The sequence below is a fragment of the Xenopus tropicalis genome, chromosome 5 (assembly GCF_000004195.4).
Source record: "Xenopus tropicalis strain Nigerian chromosome 5, UCB_Xtro_10.0, whole genome shotgun sequence".
Lineage (NCBI taxonomy): Eukaryota > Metazoa > Chordata > Amphibia > Anura > Pipidae > Xenopus > Xenopus tropicalis.
This window is the reverse complement of record NC_030681.2, coordinates 8,352,023-8,376,786: the sequence shown is the minus strand read 5'-3', so window position 1 is coordinate 8,376,786 and position 24,764 is coordinate 8,352,023. Positions and strand designations below refer to the sequence as shown.

At 42.6% G+C, this 24,764-nt stretch overlaps 20 non-coding genes across 20 annotated transcripts; 19 read left to right on the top strand and 1 right to left on the bottom strand.

Moving 5' to 3' along the window:
• The first annotated feature begins 1,335 nt into the window (after positions 1-1,335).
• Positions 1,336-1,407, top strand: trnaa-cgc. The gene has a single exon. It is a non-coding gene; the product is annotated as a tRNA-Ala (tRNA).
• Positions 1,408-2,160: 753 nt separating this feature from the next.
• On the top strand, positions 2,161-2,232 carry trnaa-ugc. Its single transcript has one exon. It is a non-coding gene; the product is annotated as a tRNA-Ala (tRNA).
• A 662-nt stretch (positions 2,233-2,894) lies between these two features.
• Positions 2,895-2,966, top strand: trnaa-cgc. The gene has a single exon. It is a non-coding gene; the product is annotated as a tRNA-Ala (tRNA).
• A 2,664-nt stretch (positions 2,967-5,630) lies between these two features.
• On the top strand, positions 5,631-5,702 carry trnaa-cgc. Its single transcript has one exon. It is a non-coding gene; the product is annotated as a tRNA-Ala (tRNA).
• Positions 5,703-6,693: 991 nt separating this feature from the next.
• Positions 6,694-6,765, top strand: trnaa-cgc. The gene has a single exon. It is a non-coding gene; the product is annotated as a tRNA-Ala (tRNA).
• Positions 6,766-8,111: 1,346 nt separating this feature from the next.
• On the top strand, positions 8,112-8,183 carry trnaa-cgc. The gene has a single exon. It is a non-coding gene; the product is annotated as a tRNA-Ala (tRNA).
• Positions 8,184-9,659: 1,476 nt separating this feature from the next.
• trnaa-cgc lies at positions 9,660-9,731 on the top strand. The gene has a single exon. It is a non-coding gene; the product is annotated as a tRNA-Ala (tRNA).
• Positions 9,732-10,585: 854 nt separating this feature from the next.
• On the top strand, positions 10,586-10,657 carry trnaa-cgc. The gene has a single exon. It is a non-coding gene; the product is annotated as a tRNA-Ala (tRNA).
• Positions 10,658-11,520: 863 nt separating this feature from the next.
• Positions 11,521-11,592, top strand: trnaa-ugc. Its single transcript has one exon. It is a non-coding gene; the product is annotated as a tRNA-Ala (tRNA).
• Positions 11,593-14,224: 2,632 nt separating this feature from the next.
• trnaa-cgc lies at positions 14,225-14,296 on the top strand. The gene has a single exon. It is a non-coding gene; the product is annotated as a tRNA-Ala (tRNA).
• A 215-nt stretch (positions 14,297-14,511) lies between these two features.
• Positions 14,512-14,583, top strand: trnaa-cgc. Its single transcript has one exon. It is a non-coding gene; the product is annotated as a tRNA-Ala (tRNA).
• Positions 14,584-15,370: 787 nt separating this feature from the next.
• Positions 15,371-15,442, top strand: trnaa-cgc. The gene has a single exon. It is a non-coding gene; the product is annotated as a tRNA-Ala (tRNA).
• Positions 15,443-16,224: 782 nt separating this feature from the next.
• Positions 16,225-16,296, top strand: trnaa-cgc. The gene has a single exon. It is a non-coding gene; the product is annotated as a tRNA-Ala (tRNA).
• Positions 16,297-16,848: 552 nt separating this feature from the next.
• trnaa-cgc lies at positions 16,849-16,920 on the top strand. The gene has a single exon. It is a non-coding gene; the product is annotated as a tRNA-Ala (tRNA).
• A 529-nt stretch (positions 16,921-17,449) lies between these two features.
• On the top strand, positions 17,450-17,521 carry trnaa-cgc. Its single transcript has one exon. It is a non-coding gene; the product is annotated as a tRNA-Ala (tRNA).
• Positions 17,522-18,096: 575 nt separating this feature from the next.
• On the bottom strand, positions 18,097-18,168 carry trnaa-cgc. Its single transcript has one exon. It is a non-coding gene; the product is annotated as a tRNA-Ala (tRNA).
• A 1,110-nt stretch (positions 18,169-19,278) lies between these two features.
• Positions 19,279-19,350, top strand: trnaa-cgc. Its single transcript has one exon. It is a non-coding gene; the product is annotated as a tRNA-Ala (tRNA).
• A 539-nt stretch (positions 19,351-19,889) lies between these two features.
• On the top strand, positions 19,890-19,961 carry trnaa-cgc. Its single transcript has one exon. It is a non-coding gene; the product is annotated as a tRNA-Ala (tRNA).
• A 724-nt stretch (positions 19,962-20,685) lies between these two features.
• trnaa-cgc lies at positions 20,686-20,757 on the top strand. Its single transcript has one exon. It is a non-coding gene; the product is annotated as a tRNA-Ala (tRNA).
• A 483-nt stretch (positions 20,758-21,240) lies between these two features.
• Positions 21,241-21,312, top strand: trnaa-cgc. Its single transcript has one exon. It is a non-coding gene; the product is annotated as a tRNA-Ala (tRNA).
• The last annotated feature ends 3,452 nt before the right edge of the window (positions 21,313-24,764 follow it).

The following is a 24,764-nucleotide window of genomic DNA, read 5'->3' as shown; positions in this document are numbered from 1 at the left end:
ATGGATGTTGCTCTCAGTGCCCCAAAACCAGGTGTAATTATTTTTGAATTCTTGAGTGGTAGCAAGTTTTGGTTGAATAAAAAAAAGATTTACTACCAAATAAAGCCTCCTGTAAACTGATATACAATCCTACAATAAAGGATATATAGAAATATACGCACAGTATGCACTTATAAATAATGGTACATTGACTTCTATGAAAAATAACTCCAGATCCTAAATACATTATACAGTATGGGGCAGAAGCAGCGGCACCGAAAATACATTAAATACAGTGAGAAGCAGGGGAATCTTCAGCCCCAAATACATTGATTGTCAGCTGTGGTAAGGGGATGTAGCTCAGTGGTAGAGTGCATGCTTTGCATGTATGCATGTTCAATTCTCGGCATCTCCATGTTTTAGGATAAGAGAATATCAATAAAGAATTCACTAGTGTTCTAAAGCAAATGTGTTTCTATATAAATAAAGTGCTATAAAATAGCCTATACTTTGGAATAGGCTGCTATATTTAATTTGTAAAGGGTGTGTAACCCCTATTTGGTTGTAAAAACAGGCAGCTCCAACTAGAATGGGTTTAGAACATGGGGTACATAGGACTCCACTCCTTAGATTTGGGTTCGCTAAGTGGAAATATCCTGGGGTGTAGTGCAACTACAACTCACTGATGCTGTGTGCAAAGTAAAATGGGAAAAAAATGGATGCCAGAAGGTTCTTGCTGATGAAACAACAGTAACTGGGTTTATGTTCCAAGACAAATTAGTGCACATGGTTAGATCATACGCACATCGAGGAATTAACAGTAGTACTCCCTGAGGACAACCCACCGGTTTATCCCACCTCTAACGAGACTGGGCAGGGTGAAGACACCTGGTCAGCACGGCACCACTATGGAGGGCAGTCTGGATAGATACCTCAGTCCTCAGGATGAATACCTTAGCTTATACTGGCAAATCACATGCATAAAATGGTAATTAAGATGAGATACAGCTGACCCAAAGAGCATAGGTGCACATTAAGTATAAACCAATAGGGAAAGGAGGAGGGAGTAGTGACAATCCATGTGGTTGTGATCCACCCACCATATAGAGGAGCTGCATACAAATCCCATGAGTCCCCCCTGGCCAGAATTTTTTTTTTTAAATCTATCACCCCCTTTAATGTTAGAGGAGATTTGTTCTAATCCCAAAAACACCAGCCCAGTGGGATTGCAATTATGTTTTGTATTCTTATTTTTTATTTTTCATGCGCTTCCAACACATTGGGTCTGCACATGTTTTAATACCCATCCAAGAGGAGTATTTTCTTTGGAGGAAGCAGTATCACTCAAAAGATGATGGGGGTGTAGTTCAGTGGTAGAGCACATGCTTCGCATGTATGAGGCCCCGGGTTCAATCCCTGGCATCTCCAGGGTTTTAGATGAGACCATATCCACCAGAGGTTGCAACATGGGGCAAAGGAAATACAGGTCCCTTCTACAAAGATTAATGTTATTGATGAATGAGAAACTTTATAAACATAAAGATTAATGTTACTTACACAGGTCATGCTCTGGAATAGTTGAAAAAATCCTTCCTGACTAAATGGTTAATGGAAAGTTGAACAAACTTGCAACAAAAAAAGATGTAGAGGAGTGTTTAGATTGAGAAGGCATCTTTGCTTGGAAGGTTGGGCAGGAATGAGGCCTGGAATCTGCAACTAATCAGGGGCCCACGTTGGCCACTTACAACAAACTTCCTATTTAAATGTTCTAGTGGAGGGTCTGGATTCTAAAGGCACCTTTGCTTGGGGGGATACATTGACTTCTATGAAAAATAACTCCAAATCCTAAATACATTATACAGTGAAGGGGCAGAAGCAGTGGCACCGCAAATACATTAAATACTGTGAGGAGCAGTGGGAACTTCAGCCCCAAATAAATTAAATACAGTGAGAGACAGAGGGCAGTGGCATCACAAATACATTGAATACAGTGAGAAGCAGTGGGAACTTCAGCCCCAAATACATTAAATACAGTGAGAGGCAATGATTTCTGACACCCAGATACCTTTACCCTTTCACAACGCTAGTTTCCAAGGGCTGGAGGAGATTTCAGCATTATAGAGATGAAAAAAAAAATCAAGAATCGTTTGCATTGGTAAATGTGTTCACATGCTGGGGTGAGGGGATGTAGCTCAGTGGTAGAGCGCATGCTTTGCATGTATGAGGCCCCGGGTTCAATCCCCAGCATCTCCATGTTTTTGGATAAGAGAATATCATTAAAGCAAACATGTTTCTGTATGAATATTGGCTGCCATATTAGAAAAGAACTGCCAGTGTAAAGGTTGGAGAGCAGTTGTTCCCAAACTCTAGCTGCTTTGCTTAGGGCAGTGATCACCAACCCCTCTGTTGGCCTCAAAGCAGGATTTTTTTAAATTTCTGACTAGAAGACAAGATTTGGAGGCATAAAGACCATGTGTACTGCCAAGCAGAGCCTCCTGTAGCCTGCCAGTCTGCATTGGCCTATTAAATAACCAATCACAGCCCTTACTGGGCACCCCCTAGGAGACCATATCCACCAGAGGTTGCAACATGGGGAAAAGGTGTTTGGATATCACAGAACCCTCTACAGGCCTGGGACAGTATCTATTTAAAGGTGAGTGTGTGTTTGTAACAAACTTCCATCAGAAATGGTTGGATAGTTGAAGGCAAGACTGCTGCTTGTCATGGAATGGCATTCCGGGGAATAACAATGTTTGTGGGAAGCCAATATGGGCACATGGTTTTATTTCCATGAGAGAAAGGGTATAAAAAGCTACACACGTATGTTGACAGTCCCAGCGGCCTTTGTTGTTTTGGTACAGTGGATCCAACAGAAGCCACCCCTGGTACATGGCTACACGCAGCAGCTACAGAGAGGGGATGTAGCTCAGTGGTAGAGCGCATGCTTCGCATGTATGAGGCCCCAGGTTCAATCCCCGGCATCTCCAGGATTTTAGTATGTAACCATATCCACTAAAGGTTGTAACTTTGGGCAAAGGTAATACAGATTAATGTTACTTACACAGGCCGTGTTCTGGAATAGTATTAAAGACTAATAACTACCTAAACAGGTAATGGTTTAGGGCTGATTCTCACACACACACGCGCCGATTCTAGCTGCCGATTCTAGCTGCCGATATCAGTCCCTTAGCCGATTCAGCAGTTTATCACCCCGTGTCTGGGCACTAACAACCTTGAAATAGGACAGATCTCGATCAGGCACGTTTGAAATTTAGTCGGGTCGGGGACGGCATTGGCTCATTGATGAGGTCCCCGAACCGATGGATGCCTATACCTGTCATCCTAATTCAATCATTTGGCCCACGAGCAAAACAACCAAATTAGCCCGATATTGCCCACCTGTAGGGGGGGTCACAGGAGAAGATCCGCTCACTTGGCATATATGGCCACCTTTATGGAAACTCGAATAAACTTTCAACGAAAAAGGTTGTATAGGATGTTTACAATAGACCTTTGCTTGGAAGGTTGGGCAGGAATGAGACCTGGAATCTGCAACTAATCAGGGGGCGCACGATGGACACTTACAACAAACTTCCTATGGAAAGGTTCTAGTGGAGGGTCTGGATTGTAAAGGCACCTTTGCTTGGGGGCTGGACATGAAAAATACCTGGAATTAGCCACACCCTGAACTCATCAGATGGCTCAGGTTACACAGTAATAAAGACCAATTGGCCTCCTTCATATTCAAGCTTTTTAATTTTGTTCCATATCCCTCGGCTCCCATTGTCTGCTGAAAGAAATTAAATTTAGTTTCTATTGGATGCAAATGCATTCCTTACTCCAACACTGTTATTAAAGGAGAAAGAAAGGTACAAACTCAGTAAGCTTTATCAGAAAGGTCTATGTAAATACAGCCATAAGCACTCACAGAAACACTGCACTGAGTCCTCTATCAAAAGAAACAGGATTTCTTGTCTCTTTGTTTTCCTGTGCCAGAGACACACAGCTCTTTGCTCTCTCCTGCTCCCCCCTCCCTCAAGAATGTTAAGAACTCCCTCCCCCCTTAGGAATGTGGATCTGAGCCAATCAGCAGGAAGCTGACTCATAGTCTAACTAACTGAGCATGTACAGCGGTCTTGCTCTTGGTGCAGGAGTGAGGCATTATTATCCTTAGAGATACTGGGTTTATTCTTAAACTATTAACCATAGAGAACATTTTCAATAAATCTATTGCCAGACATTGTGGATTTTCTCCGTTCTATAAAAGCACCTAATATTTAATTTTAACTATGAATTCTGATGTTTATTTGCCAGTCTGTTCCAGCTGTCCCCCAGCTTCTGGTACCTCGGGTTTTGACTTGTTAGTAAATTACTTTAATGCTAATCTGTCCAGCAGGGATGTGTGATGGGGATGTAGCTCAGTGGTAGAGCGCATGCTTCGCATGTATGAGGCCCCGGCATCTCCAGGGTTTTAGATGAGACCATATCCACCAGAGATTTCCTTCTACAAAGATTAACGTTACTTAAGGTGGCCATACAACCTTGTTTCGTAGGATAATCGGTGCGTGTATGGCATGTCGGCGAGTCGACCGATATCGCAGGAAGCTGCTGATATTGGACGACTCGCCGATCGGACCAGTTTGAAAATTTTGATCGGGCGCCATAGAAGGCGCCTGACCAAAATTCTCCCTTCACAGCTGAATCGGCAGAAGGAGGTAGAAATCCTATTGTTTCTACCTCCTTACCTGCCGATTCAGCCCTGAATGGTGTGTGGCGGATCTTACGATGTTTCGTGCGACCGAAGGCCATGTTCTGGAATAGTCTGAAACAGTGCTACCTACCTAGATGAGTAATAGAAACTGGAATAAACTTTCAACAAAAAAGATTGTATAGGAGTGTTTAGATTGAGAAGGCATCTTTGCTTGGAAGGTTGGGCAGGAATGGGGCCTGGAATCTGCAACTAATCAGGGGGCGCACGTTGGGAGCTTATCAGCCATCAGATGGCTCATGTTACACAGTAATAAAGACCAATTGGCCTCCTTGGTTTTCAAGCTTGTTAAATGCTTTTTATCGGCAGCCCCCATGCCGGGCAGGGGTCCCCAACATTTTTTACCCATGAGCAACATTTAAATGTAAAAAATGTTGGGGAGCAACGCAAGTATAAAAATAATCTTAGGGGATGGCCAAATCCAAGTCAGAAATTAAAACCTGCTTTGAGGCCATTGGGAGCAACATCAGAGGAGTTGCCTGATTAGTTGCAGATTCCCGGCCTCATTCCTGCCCAACCTTCCAAGCAAAGATGCCTTCTCAACCTAAATACTCCTCTACAGCCTTTTTTTGGCAAAAGTTTATTCCAGTTTCTATTAATCATTTAGGTAGGTAGAACTGTTTCAGACTATTCCAGAGCATGGCCTGTGTAAGTAACATTAATCTGTATTTCCTTTGCCCCATGTTGCAACCTCTGGTGGATATGGTCTCATCTAAAACCCTGGAGATGCCGGGGATTGAACCCGGGGCCTCATACATGCGAAGCATGCGCTCTACCACTGAGCTACTAACAAGTGAAAACCCGAGGTACCAGAAGCTGGGGGACAGCCGGAACAGACTGGCAAATAAACATCAGAATTAATAGTTACAACAAATTATTAGGTGGGGATGTAGCTCAGTGGTAGAGCGCATGCTTCGCATGTATGAGGCCCCGGGTTCAATCTCCAGCATCTCCAGGGTTTTAGATGAGACCATATCCACCAGAGGTTGCAACATTAAATCATAGTCTAGTTTAAAGGAGACCTGTCACCCAGGCATAAAAATCTGTATAATAAAAGTCCTCCATGCCCATTTCAAAGGCATTTAAACAACCCAGCTGTCAATCATATATTGCCTTAGGCATAGAGGCGGGGCAGGCAACTAACTTCCCATTTAGTACTTCCTAGATGTCCCTGCACTTCTCAAATACTCCCTCCCTCCTCACCATATAATTGTGTAGCCAGTGCATGGGCATGTGTATCTGGTCTTCCATTCTATCACATAAACAAGCTTGCTTTACTAATAGTGTCCACAAAATGGCAGCCGCCTGCTTAATGTGAGTGTGTAATTCCAAGACTGAAGTTTATTTTTCTTAGCTAACATGATAGAAATAAAGTTGTAATTATTACTTACGGTGACAGGTCCCCTTTAATACTGTACTACATCAACATAGTCTGTAATTTTTAGGGATGGTACCAAGTGTTCACCCTATGTCCCTGCTTTTCACTCTCTCCCTTAGAGATACTGGTTTTATTCTTAAACTATCAACCATAGAGAACATTTTCAATGAATCTATTGCCAGACATTGGTTCTCAATATCTGCTCATACTCTATGATCTATAGTCATTCAATGTATTTTGATATAATCAAGAAAAATGTCTTAAACAGCATGTATGGCAAACTGAGCCAGTCTGTATTGGCATAATGGGTGGATTTACTTAGTTCTATTAAGATTGTATTTAACTATGAATGCTGATGTTTATTTGCCAGTCTGTAAAGGTGAGTGTGTGTTTGTAACAAACTTCCATCAGAAATGGTTAAATACCAGCACTAATTTGCTAAAGGAAATTTGTTGAGGAGTTGTATTGCATAAAGCAAGTCTGCTGCTTGTCATGGAATGGCAATTGCTTTCAGAAGACCCAATAAAAAACTCCAGTGGTGAATGATCAACCAGCTGTCTTTCAGGCAGGGGATGTAGCTCAGTGGTAGAGCGCATGCTTCGCATGTATGAGGCCCCGGGTTCAATCCCCGGCATCTCCAGGGTTTTAGATGAGACCATATCCACCAGAGGTTACAACATGGGGCAAAGGAAATACAGATTCCTTGTACAAAGATTAATGTTACTTACACAGACCATGTTCTGGAATAGTTTAAATGAGTACTAACAACCTAAACGGGTAATGGAAACACAAACAAAAAAGCTTGTATAGGAGTGTTTAGAATAGACCTTTGCTTGGAAGGTTGGGTAGGAATTAGGTCCATAATCTGCCACTAATCAGGGGGCGCATGATGGACACTTACAACAAACTTCCTATGGAAAGGTTCTAGTGGAGGGTCTGGATTGTAAAGGCACCATTGCTTGGGGGCTGGACTTGAAGAATATCCCAAATTTGCCACACCCTGAACTCATCAGATGGCTCAAGTTACACAGTAATAAAGACCAATTGGCCTCCTTTATATTCAAGCTTTTTAATTTTGTTCCATATCTCTCGGCTCCCATTGTCTGCTGAAAAAAATTAAATTTAGTTTCTATTGGATGCAAATTCATTCCTTACTCCAACACTGTTATTAAAGGAGAAAGAAAGATAAAAACTCAGTAAGCTTTATCAGAAAGGTGTATGTAAATACAGCCATAAGCACTCACAGAAACGCTGCACTGAGTCCTCCATCAAAAGAAACAGGGATTTCTTGTCTCTTTGTTTTCCTGTGCCAGAGACACACAGCTCTCTGCTCTCTCCTGCTCCCCCCTCCCTCAAGAATGCTAAGAACTCCCTCCCCCCTTAGGAATGTGAATCTGAGCCAATCAGCAGGAAGCTGACTCATAGTCTAACTAACTGAGCATGTACAGCGGTCTTGGTCTCGGTGCAGGAGTGAGGCATTATGGAAACCTACTTTACCCAGCTCAGCGTTTTTTCTTCCTGTTTGGCTTCTGATCATCTGAATGGAAGAAATATGGGGAGACTTAAGGGCACTATTGAGAGAACTGACGCTATGCCTGCAGCTTGGGATTAACTCTTTATTAGCCTTTCCTTCTCCTTTAAAGCAATGTCTTGTTTAATACTGTACTACATCAACTTCGTTCCCAACTGCCCCTAATCTTCAGGGATGGAACCAAGTGTTCCCTCTGTGTCCCTGCAAATTATTGCCCTTACAGTGGCCCTGCTTTTCACTCTCTCTCCCTTAGAGATACTGGTTTTATTCTTAAACTATCAACCAAATCTATGGATTTTCTCCGTTCTATAAAAGCACCTAATATTTTATTTTAACTATGAATTCTGATGTTTTTTTATTTGTCTATTCTAGCTGTCCCCCAGCTTCTGGCACCTCGGTTTTTGACATGTTAGTAAATTACTTTAATGCTAATCTGTCAAGCAGGGATGTGTGATGGGGATGTAGCTCAGTGGTAGAGCGCATGCTTTGCATGTATGAGGCCCCGGGTTCAATCCCCGGCATCTCCAGGGTTTTAGATGTGACCATATCCACCAGAGGTTGCAACATGGGGCAAAGAAAATACAGGTTCCTTGTACAAAGATTAATGTTACTTACACAGACCATGCTTTGGAATAAATCAAAACCTAATGGTTAATGAACACAAAAGCTTGTTTAGATTGAGAAGGCATCTTTGCTTGGAAGGTTGGGCAGGAATGAGGCCGGGAATCTGCAACTAATCAGGGGGCGCACGTTGGACACTTACAACAAACTTCACATGGAAAGGTTCTAGTGAAGGATCTGGGTTGAAAAAGCACTTTTTCTGTACTTGAAAAATACCCAGAAGTGGGCACACCCTGAACTCATCAGATGGCGTTAATTACACAGTAATAAAAATGTCTATGAAGATTTTCATTCATCCAGGTCATGGTATATCTAGTATAAATAAATTTAAAGCAACTGGACTTGTTTGGTAATCATTGAAGACGTTTCACTACTCATCCGAGCAGCTTCTTCAGTTCAACTGACTGGTATGGGAAGTCCTCAGCATATATACTCTTCCACTAATCCAATCACAATGGCACTTTGTAACTCTTCAGAAAGGTGACATCTGAAACTCACAGAGGTGTGAATGCTGTGGAGTTACTTTGAAAGGATTACCCAAGTATCATGCAACTCTTCAAACAGGTGTTACTTTTTGGAGTTGCATGAATGGATGTGTGAAGAGTTCTGAAACTGCCGGGGTAAAGATGTAACACCTGTTTAAAAGAGTTGCATGATACTTTGGTAATCCTTTCAAAGTAACTCCACAGCATTCACACCTCTGTGAGTTTCAGATGTCACCTTTCTGAAGAGTTACAAAGTGCCATTGTGATTGGATTAGTGGAAGAGTATATATGCTGAGGACTTCCCATACCAGTCAGTTGAACTGAAGAAGCTGCTCGGATGAGTAGTGAAACGTCTTCAATGATTACCAAACAAGTCCAGTTGCTTTAAATTTATTTATACTAGATACAGTAATAAAAACCAATTTCAGTGGTAGAGCGCATGCTTCGCATGTATGAGGCCCCGGGTTCAATCCCCGGCATCTCCAGGGTTTTAGATGAGACCATATCCACCAGAGGTTGCAACATGGGGCAAAAGAAATACAGGTTCCTTGTACAAAGATTAATGTTACTTACACAGGCCGTGCTCTGGAATAGTATTAAAGACTACTAACTACCTAAACAGGTAAAGGTGGCCACACACGGGCTGATTCTACTACGTCAACCCAGTTCCAAACTGTCCTTAATTATCAGGGATGGTACCAAGTGTTCACTCTGTGTTCCTGGAAATTATTGCCCTTACAGTGGCCCTGCTTTTCACTCTCTCTCTCCTTAGAGATACTGGTTTTATTATTAAACTATTAACCATAGAGAACATTTTCAATTAATTAATGTGTTTTGGTACAGTTAACCAAATTAAAAACACCTGTGGTAAATTATCAGGCTTGAAAGCAGTGGGTAGGGGGTGTAGCTCAGTGGTAGAGCGCATGCTTCGCATGTATGAGGCCCCGGGTTCAATCCCCGGCATCTCCAGGGTTTTAGATGAGACCATATCCACCAGAGGTTGCAACATGGGGCAAAGGAAATACAGGTTCCTTGTACAAAGATTAATGTTACTTAAGGTGGCCACACACGTGGCAATTTCTGATCTTTCGTGAGACCGTCAGTCGCACGAAAGATTGTACAATCGGCCACTAACCGTTCAGGGCTGAATCGGCAGATAAGGAGGTAGAAACAATAGGATTTCTACCTCCTTCTGCCGATTCAGCTCTGAAGGCCGAGCTCTGTAATAGTCTGAAACAGTGCTACCTACCTAAATAAGTAATAGAAACTGGAATAAACTTTCAACAAAAAAGGTTGTAGAGAGGTGTTTAGATTGAGAAGGCATCTTTGCTTGGAAGGTTGTGCAGGAATGAGGCCGGGAATCTGCAACTAATCAGGGGGCGCACGTTGGGAGCTTATCAGCCATCAGATGGCACAAGTTACACAATAATAAAGACCAATTGGCCTCCTTGGTATTCAAGCTTTTTCATTTTGTTCCATATCCATTGGCTACAATTGTCTGCTGAAAGAAATTAAACTTATTTTCTATTCCATGCAATACAAATATAGGGGGGAGGGCCCTAAATCCATCCCTAATAATCTCTAAAGGGGGCAAATTCATTACTTACTTACTCCAGCTGTCCCCAAAAACCAATAACCTTTTTTGAGCATCAAGGCGAAACCTCAGGTGTTTGGATATCACGGAACCCACTACAGGCCTGGGACAGTATCTGTTTAAAGGTGAGTGTGTGTTTGTAACAAACTTCCATCAGAAATGGTTAAATAGCAGCACTAATTTGCTGTTAGAATGGCATTTGGGGGAAGCCAATATGGCTTCCATATCAGGGGATGTAGCTCAGTGGTAGAGCGCATGCTTCGCATGTATGAGGCCCCGGGTTCAATCCCCGGCATCTCCAGGGTTTTGGATAAGAGAATATCATTAAAGCATTCGCTACTGTTCTGAGGCAAATGTATTTCTATATAAATAAAGTGCTTGAATACAGGCTGCCTTATTTGAAGTGTTAAAGGTGCTAGAAAAGAACTGCCAGTGTAAAGTTCTGAGAGTAGTAGTTCCTAAACTCCGGCTCCTCTGCTCAGGGTGTCTCAGTGCACCACATGGGGCTGCTGATAAAAACCACTTGCAGGAAATTGTTTTTTATTGAATTTCTCCCCCCTCTCCAATTACAAACAGGGCAATTTGCTCAGAGCTCCTCCCTTCCCTCAGCTTCAGCCCTGAATCCACTCATTATCAGTGAACTGCCAATAAGTTTTATTCTCCTCTGCTCTCCAGAACCAGGAAGTGCTAAAGTGAAACTAGTTTCATTTTTTTTCTGTAGTGTCAGAAATAACAAAAGATAATTCAGTTTCTTAATTAAAGGCAAAAAGTATGTTAAGCACATGCCCTAAGTATTCAGCTCATGTTGAAAACGGGGTGTATACTGTCCCTCTGACTATGAAAACAACTCCTATCTGTCAGATGGGCATCACATGTCCTGCAGAAATGGCTGACATGCAGAAGTTTCCAGCAGGAACTTTGATAATGTGACAGGTTCCTACTCCCTAGATCCCACCCTGTGTTTATTTACTGCTCCCATACAGGTTACTGAATGCTGACAAACTCAGTGCGGGGGCATATCTGGTTTAGACCCACAAAAGCAGCTGTGCAGCTGTGTAACAGGCTGAGTACCCGAGTGTTTCAGGCATAATGTCAGCCCTTGTTGGGTTTGTTATCTTCTGGTACCGCGGGGTTTCACATGTTAGTGACTGACAGCTGTGGGAAGGGGATGTAGCTCAGTGGTAGAGCGCATGCTTTGCATGTATGAGGCCCCGGGTTCAATCCCCGGCATCTCCAGGGTTTTAAATAAGAGAATATCATTAAAGCATTCACTAGTGTTCTGAAGTCAATTTGTTTCTACACAAATAAAGTGCTATAAATTAGCCTATACTTTGAAACAGGCTGCCATATTGAATTAGTAAAGGGTGCTAGAGAAGAACTGGCAGTGTAAAAGTTTGAGAGTAATTGTTCCCAAACTCCGGCTGCTCTGCCTATGATGTCTCTTCTTTAAGTATAAAAAATCAATAACGAAAATTTCTTCTGGAGGGGCCCAGTGCACACTTTAACCCAGCTTTTAATAGCTCAGTGGTAGAGCGCATGCTTTGCATGTTTAAGGCCCCGGGTTCAATCCCCGGCATTTCCAGGGTTTTGGATAAGAGCATAGCATTAAAACAAATGTTTCTCTACAAATAAAGTGCTTGAATACAGGCTGCCTTATTAAAAATATATAGGCTTCTAGAAAAGAACTGCCAGTGTAACGGTAGGAGAGCAGTTGTACCCAAACTCTGGCCGCTCTGCTCAGGGCAGTGATCTCCAACCCCTCTGATGTTGCTCCCAATGGCCTCAAAGTGGGTTTTAATTTCTGACTTGAAATCTTGAAAACAAGATTTGGAGGCATAAAGCCCATGTGTACTGCCAAGCAGAGCCTCCTCTAGCCTGCCAGTCATCACTGGGCTATTAAATAACCAATCACAGCCCTTATTGGCTTTCCCCTAGGATTTTTTTCATACTTGCATTGATCCCCAGCATTTTTTACATTTAAATGTTGCTCACGGGTAAAAAAGGTTGGGGACCCCTGACTTAGGGTGTCTCAGTGCCCTGCATGGGGGCTGCCAATACAAAGCACTTTCTGGAAATTGTTTTTTTTATTGAATTTCTCCCCCCTCTCCAATTACAAACAGGGCAATTTGCTCAGAGCTCCTTGTCTGCTATTGAGCAAACTCCTCCCTTCCCTCAGCTTCAGCCCTGAATCCGCTCATTATCAGTGAACTGCCAATAAGTTTTATCAGCTTCTCCTCTGCTCTTCAGAACCAGGAAGTGCTAAAGTGAAACTAGTAACTACTCCCTAGATCCCACCCTGTGTTTATTTAGTGCTCCCATACAGGTTACTGAATGCTGACAAACTCAGTGCGGGTGCATATCTGGTTTAGACCCACAAAAGCAGCTGTGCAGCTGTGTAACAGGCTGAGTACCCGAGTGTTTCAGGCATAATGTCAGCCCTTGTTGGGTTTGTTATCTTCTGGTAACGCGGGTTTTGACATGTTAGTGACTTTAATCTAGTTAAGACAGTCTGTTGGCCTGTATGATGGGGATGTAGCTCAGTGGTAGAGCGCATGCTTCGCATGTATGAGGCCCCGGCATCTCCAGGGTTTTAGATGAGACCATATCCACCAGAGGTTGCAACTTGGGGCAAAGGAAATACAGGTTCCTTGTATAAAAATTAATGTTACTTACACAGGCCATGCTTTGGAATAAATCAAAACCTAATGGTTAATGAACACAAAAGCTTGTGTAGATTGAGAAGGTTGGGCAGGAATGAGGCCTGGAATCGGCAATTAATCAGGTGGCGCACGTTGGACACTTACAACAAACTTCCTATGGAAAGGTTCTAGTGGAGGGTCTGGATTGTAAAGGCACCTTTTCTGTACTTGAAAAATACCCAGAAGTGGGCACACCCTGAACTCATCAGATGGCGTAAGTTACACAGTAATAAAGACCAATTGGCCTCCTTGGTATTCAAGCTTGTTAAATTTCTTCTATATCCATTGGCTACAATTGTCTGCTGAAAGAAATTAACTTAGTTTCTATCAGATGCAATACAAACACAGGGGATGGGGGGCCTGAATCCATCCCTAATAAGATCTAAGGCTGATGCCACATGTGGCGTTTTTCCGCTGCGTATTTTCTAATTCTCTCGGCGGCTGAAAAATGCCCGATATCATCATCCATAGAAATAGCTTGAAAAGACTCGAAGCAAACCACACAATGCGGAAATACGCTAGAAAACGCCTTAGCACAGATTTTTCAAGCGTAGGCCGAAATTCGCCAGTATTTGCACAGCAACCTATTCCTATGTATACGCAAAGGCAGCTGCCAGACCTAGCGGAAATACGCTGCGTTTTTTGCTATTTCGCACTATTAGCACCATGGAAACGGGATTTGCTTACGTCACCAGTACTAGGCTGAAAAACGCCATAGTCTCGGGCTGTGTGGCTTGTACGGCGTTTTTAGGCTGAGAAAAAACGCAGCCTAAAAGGGGCAAATTCATTACTTACTTACTCCAGCTGTCCCCAAAAACCAATAACTTTTTTTGAGCATCAAGCCGAAACCTCAGGTGTTTGGATATCACAGAACCCTCTACAGGCCTGGGACAATATCTGTTTAAAGGTGAGTGTGTGTTTGTAACAAACTTCCATCAGAAATGGTTGGATAGTTGAAGGCAAGACTGCTGCTTGTTATGGAATGGCATTCCGGGGAATAACAATGTTTGGGGGAAGCCAATATGGGCACATGGTTTTATTTCCATGAGAGAAAGGGTATAAAAAGCTACACACGTATGTTGACAGTCCCAGCGGCCTTTGTTGTTTTGGTACAGTGGATCCAACAGAAGCCACCCCTGGTACATGGTTACACGCAGCAGCTACAGAGAGGGGATGTAGCTCAGTGGTAGAGCGCATGCTTCGCATGTATGAGGCCCCGGGTTCAATCCCCGGCATCTCCAGGGTTTTAGATGAGACCATATCCACCAGAGGTTACAACATGGGGGAAAGGAAATACAGATTAATGTTACTTACACAGGCCATGTTCTGGAATAGTATTAAAGACTACCAACTACCTAAACAGGTAATGGTTTAGGGCTGATTTTCACACACACACACACACACACATGGGCCGATTATGTCTTCAATGATATTCTATATTTTTGAGCTGTATAGTGGGGATGTAGCTCAGTGGTAGAGCGCATGCTTCGCATGTATGAGGCCCCGGGTTCAATCCCCGGCATCTCCAGGGTTTTAGCTGAGACCATATCCACCAGAGGTTGCAACATGGGGCAAAGGAAGATGGGACAGAGGGACAGTATACACCCCAATTTTAAAATGAGCAGAATACACAGGGCATGTGCTTAACAAACTTTTTGCCTTTAATTAATAAATATCTTTTTTGTTATTTCTGGCACCAAAGAAATCTAGTTTCACTTTAGCACCTCCTGGTTCTGAAGAGAAGAGGAGAAGTTGATAAAACTTATTGGCAGTGCTCCCATACAGGTTACTGAATGCTGACAAACTCAGTGCGGGGGCATATCTGGTTTAGACCCACAAAAGCTGCCAATACAAAGCACTTTCTGGAAAATGTTTTTTACTGAATTTCTCCCCCCTCTCCAATTACAAACAGGGCAATTTGCTCAGAGCTCCTTGTCTGCCATTGAGCAAACTCCTCCCTTCCCTCAGCTTCAGCCCTGAATCCGCTCATTATCAGTGAACTGCCAATAAGTTTTATTCTCCTCTGCTCTTCAGAACCAGGAAGTGCTAAAGTGAAACTAGTAACTACTCCCTAGATCCCACCCTGTGTTTATTTAGTGCTCCCATACAGGTTACTGAATGCTGACAAACTCAGTGCGGGTGCATATCTGGTTTTAGACCCACAAAAGCAGCTGTGCAGCTGTGTAACAGGCTGAGTACCCGAGTGTTTCAGGCATAATGTCGGCCCTTGTTGGGTTTGTTATCTTCTGGTACCGCGGGTTTTGACATGTTAGTGACTGACTTCAATGCTAATCTATACAGCTGTGCTGCGAGATGGGGATGTAGCTCAGTGGTAGAGCGCATGCTTTGCATGTATGAGGCCCCGGGTTCAATCCCCGGCATCTCCAGGGTTTTAGATGAGACCATATCCACCAGAGATTGTGACATGGGGCAAAGGAAATACAGGTTCCTTATACAAAGATTAATGTTACTTACACAGGCCGAGCTCTGGGATATTATTAAAAACTACTAACTACCTAAACAGGTAAAGGTGGCCACACATGGGCCAATTCTTCTACGTCAACCCAGTTCCCAATTGTCCCTAATTTTCAGGGATGGTACCAAGTGTTCCCTCTGTGTTCCTGGAAATTATTGCCCTTACAGTGTCCCTGCTTTTCACTCTCTCTCCTTAGAGATACTGGTTTTATTCTTAAACTATTAACCATAGAGAACAATTTCAATTAATCTTTTGGCAGAAATTGTGGATTTTCTCAGTTCTATAAAAGCACCTATTATTTTATTTTAACCAGGGTCGGACTGGGCCGCCGGGACACCGGGAAAAATCCCGGTGGGCCCCGGCCCTAGTGGGCCCCAGCCAAAAGTATTGGTGACCCTCACTGTCTATGCACTTTCTACGCATTTCCTGAATTCTGTTAACCGTAGCGTTACTGACTTTCAGTTGAGCCAATAGTTTGATATTAGCAGTCTAATAATGCAAATATTTCAGCCAAAACTAGAAAATTGCAAAAGTGTTCAGAGAAGCATCTGATAGGATAGTGAGTGTCACCATTTCATCCTTTGCTTCTGTCTTTGTGCCTGTGGGATTGGACACATTGCTGTTTGTGTGGCTTCAATTTACTCCTTGCACCAGCGGGGTACGGAAGCTCCTCAGCTCTCAACGCTGCGTAATGGGGGTGTAGCTCAGTGGTAGAGCGCATGCTTCGCATGTATGAGGCCCCGGGTTCAATCCCCGGCATCTCCAGGGCTTTAGATGAGACCATATCCACCAGAGGTTGCAACATGGGGCAAAGGAAATACAAGCTCCTTGCACAAAGATTAATGTTACTTACACAGGCCATGTTCTGGAATAGTTTAAAAGAGTGCTATCTACCTAAACAGTTAATGGAAACATGAACAAAAAAGGTTGTATAGGAGTGTTTAGATTGAGAAGGCATCTTTAAATTTAGTTTCTATTGGATGCAAATTCATTCCTTACTCCAACACTGTTATTAAATCAATGTCTTGTTTAATACTGTACTACGTCAACCCAGTTCCCAACTGTCCCTAATCTTCAGGGATGGTACCAAGTGTCTGCATGGAGGCCTGCCCTATTACTTAAGTTAAAAAAATTCATAATTACCTAATTTATTATCAATAAGAAAGCACTAACTTTAAATTCAGCGGTGTGATGAGAAGGCGCCAGGCCCCACAGCAAAAAAAGTAGTATGGAGGGGCCCAGTGCGCCCTTTGGCCTGGATTTTGATAAGCAAGTGTATTAGCTTCAAGGCTAATCTGTGGAATTAAATTGCATGATGGGGATGTAGCTCAGTGGTAGAGCGCATGCTTCGCATGTATGAGGCCCCGGGTTCAATCCCCGGCATCTCCAGGGTTTTAGATGTGACCATATCCACCAGAGGTTGCAACATGGGGCAAAGGAAATACATGTTCCTTGTACAAAGATTAATGTTACTTACACAGGCCGTGCTCTGTAATAGTATTAAAGACTACTAACTACCTAAACAGGTAAAGGTGGCCACACACGGGCCGATTCTTCTACGTCAACCTAGTTCCCAACTGTCCTTAATTTTCAGGGATGGTACCAAGTGTTCACTCTGTGTTCCTGGAAATTATTGCCCTTACAGTGGCCCTGCTTTTCTCTCTCTCTCCTTAGAGATACTGGTTTTATTCTTAATCTATTAACCATAGGGAACCATTTCAATGAATCTATTGCCAGACATTGTGGATTTTCTCCGTCCTATAAAAATAAAATATTTTATTTTAACTATGAATTCTGATGTTTATTTGCCAGTCTGTTCCAGCTGTCCCCCAGCTTCTGGTACCTCGGGTTTTGACTTGTTAGTAAATTACTTTAATGCTAATCTATCAACCATTTAAATACTATGAAACTGCGTAATGGGGATGTAGCTCAGTGGTAGAGCGCATGCTTCGCATGTATGAGGCCCCGGGTTCAATCCCCGGCTTCTCCAGGGTTTTAGATGACGTGATTAGTTGCAGATTCCAGGCCTTGTTCCTGCCCAATCTTCCAAGCAAAGATGCCTTCTCAATCTAAACACTCCTCTACAACCTTTTTTTGTTGAAAGTTTATTCCAGTTTCCATTAGGTAGGTAGTACTGTTTCAGACTATTCCAGAGCTGGCCAAACATGCAGTGATAATATCGTACAAAATATTCGTACGAAATTCGGTGTGTGTATGGCAAGTCGACTGCAAGTCAAGGCTGCTGAAATTGGTCGACTCACCGATCGGCTGGGTTAAAAGATTTTGATCGGGCGCCATAGAAGGCGCCTGATCAAAATCTGCCTTCAGGGCTGAATCGGCAGAAGGAGGTAGAAATCCTATTGTTTCTACCTCCTTATCTGCCGATTCAGCCCTGAACGGTTAGTGGCCGATTGTACAATCTTTCGTGCGACTGACGGTCTCACGAAAGATCAGAAATTGCCACGTGTGTGGCCACCTTAAGTAACATTAATCTTTGTACAAGGAACCTGTATTTCCATTGCCCCATGTTGCGACCTCTGGTGGATATGGTCTCATCTAAAACCCTGGAGATGCCGGGGATTGAACCCGGGGCCTCATACATGCGAAGCATGCGCTCTACCACTGAGCTACATCCCCATCATGCAATTTAATTCCACAGATTAGCCTTGAAGCTAATACACTTGCTTATCAAAATCCAGGCCAAAGGGCGCACTGGGCCCCTCCATACTACTTTTTTTGCTGTGGGGCCTGGCGCCTTCTCGCCAGGCCAAAGGGGAGCATACAAATTTTTTTTGCAGGGGGGCCTGGCACCTTCTCATCACACCGCTGAATTTAAAGTTAGTGCTTTTTTATTGATAATAAATTAAGTAATTATAGATTTTTTAAATTTAAGTAATAGGGCACCCTAGGAGTCAGAGTAGATATTGAGAACCAATGTCTGGCAATAGATTCATTGAAAATGTTCTCTATGGTTGATAGAGGTTTTAATTGAGACCCATATCCACCAGAGCTTGCTAGACGGGTCAAACAAAATACAGGTTCCTTGTACAAAGATTAATGTTACTTACACAGGCCGTGCTCTGGAATAGTCTAAAAGAGTACGACCTACCTAAACGGGTAATGGAAACTTGGACAAACTTCCAATGAGAAACGTTTTTAAGAAGTGCAAGCAGATTTTATTATATTTCATTTTGATATTTCACATGGGGCTCGCCATATTCGTGCTCTTCAGCCTGCATGCCTCTGAACTGATCTGAAAAAATGCCGGAGTGTACTTTGAATCCCAGTCCAAACCTGGCCAGAATCTGCATGGTTCTTGAGATATTATTTTGAGTTTTTTATTATTTATGTTGTTAGGCAGGCTTCATCTCAACAGCTCTCTTCGAAGGCCAAAAGTATCGGTGACCCTCACTGTCTATGCACTTTCTACGCATTTCCCGAATTCTGTTAACCGTAGCGTTACTGACTTTCAGTTGAGCCAATAGTTTGATATTAGCAGTCTAATAATGCAAATATTTCAGCCAAAACTAGAAAATTGCAAAAGTGTTCAGAGAAGCATCTGAGCGAGTGTCACCATTTCATCCTTTGCTTCTGTCTTTCTGCCTGTGGGATTGGACACATTGCTGTTTATGTGGCTTTAATTTACTCCTTGCACCAGCGGGGTACGGAAGCTCCTCAGCTTATAATGTGTACAACTTCATTTATTTTATGCCACTCCTTCATTTAAATGTCACAAAACTGTGTAATGGGGGTGTAGCTCAGTGGTAGAGCGCATGCTTCGCATGTATGAGGCCCCGGGTTCAATCCCTGGCATCTCCAGGGTTTTAGATGAGACCGTATCCACCAGAGGTTGCAACATGGGGCAAAGGAAATACAGGTTCCTTGTACAAAGATTAATGTTACTTACACAGGCCGTGCTCTGGAATAGTCTAAAAGAGTACTACCTACCTAAACGGGTAATGGAAACTTGCACAAACTTTCAATAAGAAAAGTATCGGTGACCCTCACTGTCTATGCACTTTCTACGCATTTCCCGAATTCTGTTAACCCTAGCAATACTGACTTTCAGTTGAGCCAATAGTTTGATATTAGCAGTCTAATAATGCAAATATTTCAGCCAAAACTAGAAAATTGCAAAAGAGTTCAGAGAAGCATCAGATAGGATAGTGAGTGTCACCATTTCATCCTTTGCTTCTGTCTTTGTGCCTGTGGGATTGGACACATTGCTGTTTGTATGGCTCAATTTACTAGTAAAACTCTTTGCACCAGCGGGGTACGGAAGCTCCTCAGCTTATAATATGTACAACTTTATTTCTTTTATGCCACTGCTTCATTTAAATATCACAAAACCACATGATGGGCATGTAGCTCAGTGGTAGAGCGCATGCTTCGCATGTATGAGGCCCCGGGTTCAATCCCCGGCATCTCCAGGGTTTCAGATGAGACCATATCCACCAGAGGTTGCAACATGGGGCAAAGGAAATACAGGTTCCTTGTACAAAGATTAATTACTTACACAGGCCGAGCTCTGGAATAGTCTAAAAGAGTACGACCTACCTAAACAGGTAATGGAAACTTGGACAAACTTCCAATGAGAAAGGTTTTTAAGGAGTGCAAGCAGATTTTATTATATTTCATTTTGAAATGTCACATGGGGCTCGCCATATTCGTGCTCTTTAGCTTGCATGCCTCTGAACTGATCTGAAAGAAATGCCGGAGCGTACTTTGAATCCCAGTCCAAACCTGGCCAGAATCTTCATGGTTCTTGAGATATTATTTTGAGTTTTTTTATTATTTATGTTGTTAGGCAGGCTTCATCTCAACAGCTCTCTTTGAAGGCCAAAAGTATTGGTGACCCTCACTGTCTATGCACTTTCTACGCACTTCCTGAATTCTGTTAACCCTAGCGTTACTGACTTTCAGTTGAGCCAATAGTTTGATATTAGCAGTCTAATAATGCAAATATTTCAGCCAAAACTAGAAAATTGCAAAAGTGTTCAGAGAAGCATCTGATAGGATAGTGAATGTCACCATTTCATCCTTTGCTTCTGTCTTTGTGCCTGTGGGATTGGACACATTGCTGTTTGTGTGGCTTCAAATTACTCCTTGCACCAGCGGGGTACGGAAGCTCCTCAGCTCTCAACGCTGCGTAATGGGGATGTAGCTCAGTGGTAGAGCGCATGCTTCGCATGTATGAGGCCCCGGGTTCAATCCCCGGCATCTCCAGGGTTTTAGATGTGACCATATCCACCAGAGGTTACAACATGGGGCAAAGGAAATACAGGTTCCTTGTACAAAGATTAATGTTACTTACACAGGCCGAGCTCTTTAATAGTCTAAAAGAGTACTACCTACCTAAACGGGTAATAGAATCTCAACAGCTCTCTTTGAAGGCCAAAAGTATCGGTGACCCTCACTGTCTATGCACTTTCTACGCACTTCCTGAATTCTGTTAACCTTAGCGTTACTGACTTTCAGTTGAGCCAATAGTTTGATATTAGCAGTCTAATAATGCAAATATTTCAGCCAAAACTAGAAAATTGCAAAAGTGTTCAGAGAAGCATCTGATAGGATAGTGAGTGTCACCATTTCATCCTTTGCTTCTGTTTTTCTGCCTGTGGGATTGGACACATTGCTGTTTGTGTGGCTTTAATTTACTCCTTGCACCAGCGGGGTACAGAAGCTCCTCAGCTCTCAACACTGCATAATGGGGATGTAGCTCAGTGGTAGAGCGCATGCTTCGCATGTATGAGGCCCCGGGTTCAATCCCCGGCATCTCCAGGGTTTTAGATGAGACCATATCCACCAGAGGTTGCAACATGGGGCAAAGGAAATACAGGTTCCTTGTACAAAGATTAATGTTACTTACACAGGCCGAGCTCTGTAATAGTCTAAAAGAGTACTACCTACCTAAACGGGTAATGGAAACTTGGACAAACTTCCAATGAGAAAGGTTTTTAAGGAGTGCAAGCAGATTTTATTATATTTCATTTTGAAATGTCACATGGGGCTCGCCCTATTCGTGCTCTTTAGCGTGCATGCCTCTGAACTGATCTGAAAGAAATGCTGGAGTGTACTTTGAATCCCAGTCCAAACCTGGCCAGAATCTTCATGGTTCTTGAGATATTATTTTGAGTTTTTTATTATTTATGTTGTTAGGCAGGCTTCATCTCAACAGCTCTCTTTGAAGGCCAGAAGTATTGGTGACCCTCACTGTCTATGCACTTTCTACGCATTTCCTGAATTCTGTTAACCCTAGTGTTACTGACTTTCAGTTGAGCCAATAGTTTGATATTAGCAGTCTAATAATGCAAATATTTCAGCCAAAACTAGAAATTTGCAAAAGTGTTCAGAGAAGCATCTGAGCGAGTGTCACCATTTCATCCTTTGCTTCTGTCTTTCTGCCTGTGGGATTGGACACATTGATGTTTGTGTGGCTTCAATTTACTCCTTGCACCAGCGGGGTATGGAAGCTCCTCAGCTTATAATGTGTACAACTTCCTAGATGCTGGGTTTCACTATTCCCTGCGAGACCTGCAATTTTTTATACAATTATTTTCTTTAAATAAGGACAGATGTACAAATACGTACTGAAATAACAGTTTTACAACTAGAAAGGGAAGTTTGAGAACAAACTTTATGATGGTTTGAAGTCACTGAATGAAATCTGATTGGCTGGTGTTGGCTCCACCCAGTTTTTCTAACTTTGGGGCACAGTCCTATAGTAAAAAACACTGTGCAGAGTTTGGGGAATGACAGCAGAGAGTATTTCTTACTTTGCCTTTCTGAGCTACACACAACTTTCTGTTCTACACCCCTTCATTAGTTTATCCTCTTTCCAGGATAATTACTATTACCTGTATAGTTTTGCTATGTTTGCTATGTAATATATTGTGATTAGTAAGCCATGTTTAGATTTTAAGCTTGTATTGTACATTTTATTTTATTATTTGTATTTATTTAAATTCAGTAAATGTATTGATCCCTGTAGGGTTCCCACCTTTCGCCATACCTAACTCCAGACAGGGGGATGGGATGTGACATGTGATGTCACAGGGGCGGGGCTATGATGTGGGGGACTCACCTGCTCCAAGGGACATGAGCCTTAGTGGGAAAGATCCAGTTAGGTTTTCATATACAACTATTTTCAAAATAGCTGTTACAATTGTTTATGATTTCTCCCCATACTTGATTGCCTCTGTTATCTGCACTTTGTACAGGATGTGTTGGATGAATTGGTCATTTAGATCATCAGCCACAAATCCAGGTAATCCATGCCGGTTGGCAATATTGTGCAGTACAGCACATGCTAGAACAATTTGGGCCACTTTACTGGGGCTGTACATTAGTCTTCCTTATCCAGACTTTTAGAGTGGCTTTTTAGAACCCCAAAAGTTCTCTCAATTACAGACTGCGCTCTCACATGTGCTTCATTAAAAGCAGATAGCCAGCATCTCCTGAAATAAAAATAAGATTAAATAAGCTCATGAAATCAAATAAGATGCTTTCAGTCTCCCACTGTGAAAAGAGGGCCCGCTTGCAATGGCAAACCATGCTTATGGCAGGCAGGCCCTGGTTTCACAGTGGGAGACAGAAAGCAAATATATGACACTTCTGATAGACATGACACAAATACTTACCTAAAAGCCATCCATGAGGCATATTTCCACTTTCAAAATCAGCATATAATCTGGACTGCTTCAAGATGTAAGAAGCCTGGAAATCCTGACACAATACTCATGATATTCATCTTTCTGTCACATACAACTTGGATATTCAGAGAATGGTAACGTTTGCGATTCCGGAAAATATGCTCTTTGTCTAGTGGTGGATTAAATGCCACATGGGTGCAATCTATGGCACCTAAGACATTTGGGATGCCACTGACACAATAGAAATCTCTTTTTACAGTGTTCCAGTCATTTTTATTGATGAGAAACTTTATATAATTCCCAGACACTTATTGCATCCAGGACCACAGCCAATGTGGGCTGTGACACTCCCCCATATATCCCTCTAAATTTCTGAAAACGTCCGTTTCCAAAAAAATGAAGGGAGCACAGAAGTTTCACTATGCCAGGAACAGCGTGGCTTCTGCGTGTTAGTGGCTGCAGGTAAGGCTCCAGAACCTCATACAGGCTATAGATTGCTGCTCTACTTACTCTATAGCGCCTCACTATTTCCTCCTCTGATAATCCCTCTAGAGTTGGTCTTTCCCTGAAAACTCTAGGATGAATCACTCTAGGGCGATCACAGACTTGATTATCTTGTTAACATTCAAATGGTCATGAACTGCAATGTTGTTTAGTAACACCCACTCCTAGGTGTTAAAATCACAATAGTTATTGCAATATTTCATGCTTTTTATTCTTAAAATATGTCTGTGAATTATATGCTAGGACTATTTCTATTTGATAATTATCGCAATGCATTTGCGATAATTGAGATTTTTGCGTATGCGATATGACTATTAACGCATGCGAAATGACTTTGATAAATTGTTACTTGATTAAACATCATTCTTTAACGCATAAAACTATGTGTTAAGTGATAACGACCTTTTGTGAATCAGCCCTTATATACTATATATACACCAGGGATCCCCAACCAGTGGCTCATGAGTAACATGTTGCTCTCCAACCCCTTGGATGTTTCTCCCAGTGGCCTCAACATAGGTGCTTATTTTTGAATTTCTGGTTAGGAGGCAAGTTTTGGTTGCATAAAACCCGGTGTAATTGCCAAACAGAGCCTTCTGTAGGCTTCCAGCCAACACAGGGGCTATACAAAAGCCAATTATAGCTCTCATTGGCACCCTCAAGAACCTTTTCCATGCTGGTGTTGCTCCCCAAAACATTTTCCATTTGAATGTGGCTCACAGGTAAAAAAGGTTGGGGATCCCTGATATATACTGTACCCACAGCTAAAATCTAAATAAATGGAATCCTCTCAGAAGCATTAGATTATAGAAACAGTCCACTGGGGGGCATCTGAGAGAGGAGCTGCCTCTCAATTAACCGACTGAGAGGGATTATTAACCCTATCTGCACAAGGATTATCCGCCCTGTCTGCACAAGGATTATTAACCCTGCCTGCACAAGGATTATTAACCCTGTCTGCAGTCCACATCACACATCTCAAATGTGCACTCTCTCTTACACTTTTAGGAGAGACTGCTGTGTGTCCTAACAACTCTGTGACAATACCTAAAGATCTCAAAAACACAAGCATATAGT